The sequence below is a fragment of the Giraffa tippelskirchi genome, chromosome 5 (assembly GCF_054371585.1).
Source record: "Giraffa tippelskirchi isolate mGirTip1 chromosome 5, T2T-mGirTip1v1.2.pri, whole genome shotgun sequence".
NCBI lineage: Eukaryota > Metazoa > Chordata > Mammalia > Artiodactyla > Giraffidae > Giraffa > Giraffa tippelskirchi.
Genome location: NC_137279.1, coordinates 172,755,388 through 172,761,144, shown reverse-complemented (window position 1 = coordinate 172,761,144; position 5,757 = coordinate 172,755,388). Strand labels below are relative to the sequence as shown.

Genomic DNA, 5,757 nt, shown 5'->3' with positions numbered 1-5,757 from the left:
ACATCAGAGTAATACCAACCAGTCCCACTGATGACTCCCCCAGTCACCTCTACATAGGTGCTCAGAGGCAAGCCTATAGGGAAGGGGCTGAGTGCATGGAAGACTTTTCAAGAAGTTAGGAGGCTGTGTTGAAAATCCTCACCCTACCCCTAGGATCTAACACAGCACCCTGTATGTGGCAAGTTAAGTATTTATTGAATGGATGAGTGAGTTTAGAGGGCAGGAGAAATTAGAGCTTAGCACTGGTCTGGTCCAACTTCCTCACTGTATAGAGGAAAAACCTGAAGTACAGAGAAAGGAAGGGACTCGACCAAGGTCAAACAGCACGCCTGTGGCAGAGATAGGATTTTTTCCTCAGGTCTGTCTGATCTCAAGTCCGGTGTTCTTTCCACTAGTGTTTAGTCACTTTGATTGAATGGACAAAGGTCTGCTTCCAGTTCATGTCTCTGGCACTGGCCCACTGTATGACTTTTTTTTTTTTTTTTGCTCACATTTAATTTTTATTTTGATTTTTTTAATGCTGCACAACACGATATTTATTTCATTTATTTCTGTTTGCTGCTATTATTTTAGTTACTTAAAGAGAGAAGGGAACATTTATGGCCTTTTTTTCTTAATCTTAACCTATAGGCCGCCTTAAGCTTTCTAAATTTGGAATATTTAAGCAAGCTGTAGGGTAAAGGGGGTTTCGCAAAATCACTTGAGGGAGAGGAAAGGTTGCTTTGTTAATCATGCCCTATGGTGGGTGATCAACTGCGTGTACAATTACATCTTACTTTTAATTAATTGTGCTTAAGGCCTTAATTAAATTTGAAGGTTCTCTTCTTAGAGCAGCTCATACTGACGGAGGTGCATGCGCTGGATGATGTCACGGCAGTCGTTGAACACACGGCGGATGTTCTCGGTGTCCACAGCGCAGGTGAAGTGAGGGTAGCAGTAGTGGCGCCCATCTCCACTCGCAGTGCTGATTCTCAGAAATTCATCTTGAATGAAGTACTTGGCCCGGGTCACGCGTGGGTCCTCTCCGGGCTCGGGAGTCGCATCCTCAGGAGTAGTGTAGCGAGCAAATTCTGGAAAGTAGTCCTCAATCTTCGATTTTCCAGCAAGGACTTTCTCAGCCAGCAGATCTTGCTTGTTGAGGAACAGAATCACAGAGATGGTGCGCAGCCATCTGTTATTCCAGATGCTCTTGAAGAGGTTCAGAGCCTCCTGCAGGCGGTTGGTCTGGTTGTCCTCCCGAATGACCATGTTGTAGCTGCTGCTGGCAACCACGAAGATGATGGCAGTCACATCATTGAAGCATTGGATCCATTTGCGGCGTTCATCACGCTGGCCGCCCACGTCAAACATGTGGAAGTTGACTTTGTCCACCTGGAACTTGGTCTCAAAGATTCCAGAAGTCAGGACACGGCAGCGGAGCAGATCCTGGTCGCTGGGCACGTAGTCATCCTGCTTGATGACATCAATCTTGTCCAGGAAGTACTGGGCGCAGTCAATCAGCTGGTACTCGTTGGAGCGCTCGTAGCAGGCACGCACCCCTTCATCCTCCCAGAGAGCCTTGGCATGCTCGTAGAATTCGGGAGGGAAATCAAAGTCTGGCACGTTCATCACGCTCAGAATGTAATCCACTCTGAACTGGTTCTCTGGGTTGGCCAGCTCCACAGGGGGCACCAGGTTGCTCATGGCGGCCACGATGGTTTCAATGGCCTCTTTCAGGTTGTTTTTGATGTCCTGCACTTTGGTGGCCTTCTCACCATCGCTGTTGCTCCTTGCAGCCTGCAGGTCCTCTTCGCCGCCCTCTCCATTAAACCCATTAACATGCAGGATCCTCATTTGCTTCACAATGGTGCTTTTACCAGATTCTCCAGCACCTGGGTCAAAGAACACAAGGAGAATCCAGGGCGCGTCTTCCATTAGTGACGCCGGATGGGGATGGGCCCCCTTTTGGAAGGGGACTCGGGCGATGGGTCGCGGCGGGTGGGCTTCTTCAGCTTGCAGCCTGTATGACTTTTATAAGACACTAACAATAGGATTAAATAGCCATTTTCTTTGCCGTGTGCTTTTAAATTTTATTTATTTTATTTTTCTAATTGTGGTTAAATATACATAACAAAATTAACCATCTTAATCATTTTTTTCCCCTTCCTCCTCCAGCTTTTTTCCATCTGAATCATTTTTAAGTGTCCAATTCAGTGGCAGAGTGTACATTCACATTGTTATGTAGGTATTGTCACCCCCCTCCATCTCCAGAACTCTTTTCATCTTGCAAAATAAAAACTCTGTAATCATTAAATAATGACTCCCTATCTGTTCCCCCTTCCCTAGCCCCTGGTAACTATCATTCTGTTTTCTAAGAACATGACTACTCTAGGTAACATAAAAATACAATCACATAATCTTTGTCCTTTTACGACTGATTTATTTCACTTAACATATTGGCCTCAAGGTTTATCCATGATGTTTTCTGTGCCAGGATTTTCTTCCTTGTTAATGCTGAGTAATATTCCATTGTATATATGTACCGCATTTGTTTATTCCTTCATCTGTTGAACACGATGAACATTTGGGATGCTACCACTTTTGGGCTATTGTGAATGATGCTACTGTGAACATAGGTGTGCAAATATCTGTTTGAGTTCCTGTTTTCAATTCTTTGGGTTCATACCCAGAAGTAGAATTGCTGGATCACATGGTAGTTATTAGTGTATAGAAATATAAGTAATTTTTGCATATTGTTTTGTATTCTACAACTTAACTTAGTTTATTAGTTCTAATAGTTATTTTTTTGTTTTTGATTTTGGTTGAGTCTTCAGGATTTTCTATGTGTTGAGTGCTTTATCACAAATGGTGTTGATTTTTGTTAAATGTTTTTCTGCATCAATCAACATGATGTGTTCCCCCCTTTATTCTGTTAATGTGGCATATTACATTGATTATTTTCTTGTGGTGAGCCATCCTTGCATTCCAGGAATGTATCCCATTTGGTCATGGCATATAATCTGTTTGATATGCTGTTGATTCTGTTTGCCAATATTTTTTTTGAGCATTTTTGCATCAACATTCCTCAAAGATATTGGTCTGTAATTTTTTTCATTGTCTTTGTCTGGCTTTGGTATCAGAGTAGAATGAATTTTGAAGGATCCCCTCCTCTTCAATTTTTGGGAAGAACTTGAGGGGAATTGGTGTTAATTTTTCTTTATGCCATGTACTTTTGCAGTGAGGAGAGCATACGTCTTCTTTTCATTGATACTGGGAGTGGCTGTGTGACTTGATTTGGCCAATGGAAAGCTGGTAAATTGACATAGGCCAAAGACTTAAAGGAGCTTGGCTTCTGGTGATTGCCATGAGAAGAGCAGCTGTAGAAAGCCACTGTACCTTCAGCCTACACATGGATCAGACCTGAACCTAAGCTGCAGCCTGAAACTCACCCAGATGACCTTCAGCTTGAGCAGATTTACCCAGACTAAACAGTCAATCTGAAGTTGACCTGCAGACTCATTAGCAGGGGAATAAATGCCTGCTATTTTAAACCACTAAATTTTGGGCAGTTTGTTTATAGTATTATTGTGGTAATTACTAACTGATACAAGACCAGATCCTTTGCTAAGTGCAGACTTGGGTTCCAGAAATGAATCAGATATTGTCTCAATTCTCTGAAGCTCACAATTTAGTGAAGATGAGGATGGGATAACTCAAAATAATTTTTAATATAATTCTAATTTCTAAAATTCATATCTAAATCAGAGAAGCCTATACAAATTTTCTTAATACTTCTTTTATGGGCAACCTTAGAATATACTTGGAAGATAAAGTCAACAAATTATAAAAATACTATCCAGTGCACAAATGGCAGAATCTAATTTGTGATCACAAGAGGCATCCAAGCTGGCAAGTACCTTTCTTGAATAGCACATCTAATAGCACATTTAATGAGCCTAAAGGCAAACAACTGGTTTAATGATTATGGTTAACTTGACATTCACCCTTGAGTTGTATGAAAACATAGATGCTAATTATTTGGCTATTTTTGTTTTTGTTGTTTTGTTTTTACTCAATGTTTAATGATGATGTATGTGAAATCATGTTAGTTTGCAAAATACTTGTAGCAATTCAACAAAACATGAGTTTCTGGGTGAAGGTTGAGTCCACTGGATGAATACATGGCTATATGTGAGCAGGGATAGGTGGGGAGGGAGGGCTTGCATTTAGGCCACTGCATGTGCTCATTTGCTGAGGATACCTTACCTCTGTGGATCTGCCTCCCAGTGTTAATGGTATCTTCCAAAGGAGCCCAAAGGATGGATTTTATTAAAATATGCAAGTAGTGATTTTAATGTTTATCTCTTAGAATAAATTGTAATGAGATTAGAATTGATTCTGAAAGCACGGATGCTCTTTGGAAAACCTCATAAGAAGATGCTTGTCGATGTCTTTAATCTTAAGCTCAAGTTGTTTTATTTGTATTCCTTTGATGGTTTGAACAAGTGGTGTGCTAAGATGGAAGGCACTTGAGCCCGATTTACACAAAAGAGAGGAGTTGAAGAAGAGGGAGAGGCTGAGGATGCAGGAGAGGGAGAGATTGACGGGTCAAGGCCCCGAAGGAGATGAGGTGAGGGTGTTCAAGAGAAGGGACCAGCCTGGAAAAGGAAGATTGATTCCCCCATTAGTTGAGACTGAGGCTAACGACATGGAAGTAGTTAGTTTGACATATCTGGGTTGGGTTGGAGCATGGCAGAAAGCTGAAGAATTCCAAACCAAAGGCCTCAGAGAATTAGGAGGCAAAGATCTCCCCTTGCGAGTGAAGGCCATGGGAGAAGGGAAAAAAAGTAAAGGAAGCAGTAGCAGAATGAGAGGATTGTCTAGGGACCAGGGGCTGACAGATGTGCAGCGGGGGTGGTGGTTATCCTGATGAGGCTGCCTGAGTTTCTACCTTCCTGTCTGCTCAGCTGTGTAAGTTTGTTTTTTCAGAAATGATTATTCTTCATGATTCAGCTCCTGCAGTGCCTCCTCCAGGAAGCCTTCCATGATGTCATTCCTGTATGTACACACACAACACACACACACACACACACACAGACACACACACACACACACACACACACACACACACACACACACTGGGTAGGCTCCCTCTGGGATGTCCGGGAAGCCCCAAGGATTTCTTTCTATTAGTATCCTTCCCAAAGTTTGCAGGCCCCCTTCAGCTTTGTGTTCGAGCCTGTGCAGGACACAGATGTGAGCCAGTGCTGGGCCCTTGCTAGTCTGGAAGGGGAGGCCAATGCAGCACAGTCCTGCCTTCCATCAGTCAGACCCAGGCTGAATGGCTGATGCAGGGCAAGCCTGCTTTTCCTCTCCCTCCCCACCACCTCTCCCACCTCACCTGGGCCTGTCTGCTTTCTCTTCTTACTTTGACTCTCCCCTTAGCCCTCGTATGAGGTGAGTTCCATCATTCCTGCGAGGAGCCCACATGCTTGTCCTCAGGGACTTAGTTATCCCATCTATAAAATGGGGGGTAATAAATGCATCCTGTTTGGGGTTGTGGAGAGATAAAAATGAGGCCCCAAATGAAGCACAGGGCACAGAGCCTGGCACAGTGAAAGGGGCTCCCACTCCCCTCAGCTGCCCCTCATCCCCCTTCTTCCCTGCTCTCTGGTACCATCACTAACTTGCCCGACCTTTCCCTTTCTGGGCCTCAGTTTTTACTGTGATGATGATCTGTAATCTGTAAATCACCACCCTTGATATATTTATTTATTT

General features: G+C 43.3%; 1 pseudogene across 1 annotated transcript; it reads right to left on the bottom strand.

The window, feature by feature from the left end:
- Nucleotides 1-469: 469 nt before the first annotated feature.
- On the bottom strand, nt 470-1,914 carry LOC145504419 (guanine nucleotide-binding protein G(s) subunit alpha isoforms short pseudogene; annotated as a pseudogene). Its single transcript, XR_014052195.1, has one exon. The product of XR_014052195.1 is annotated as a guanine nucleotide-binding protein G(s) subunit alpha isoforms short pseudogene (transcript).
- Nucleotides 1,915-5,757: the final 3,843 nt, after the last annotated feature.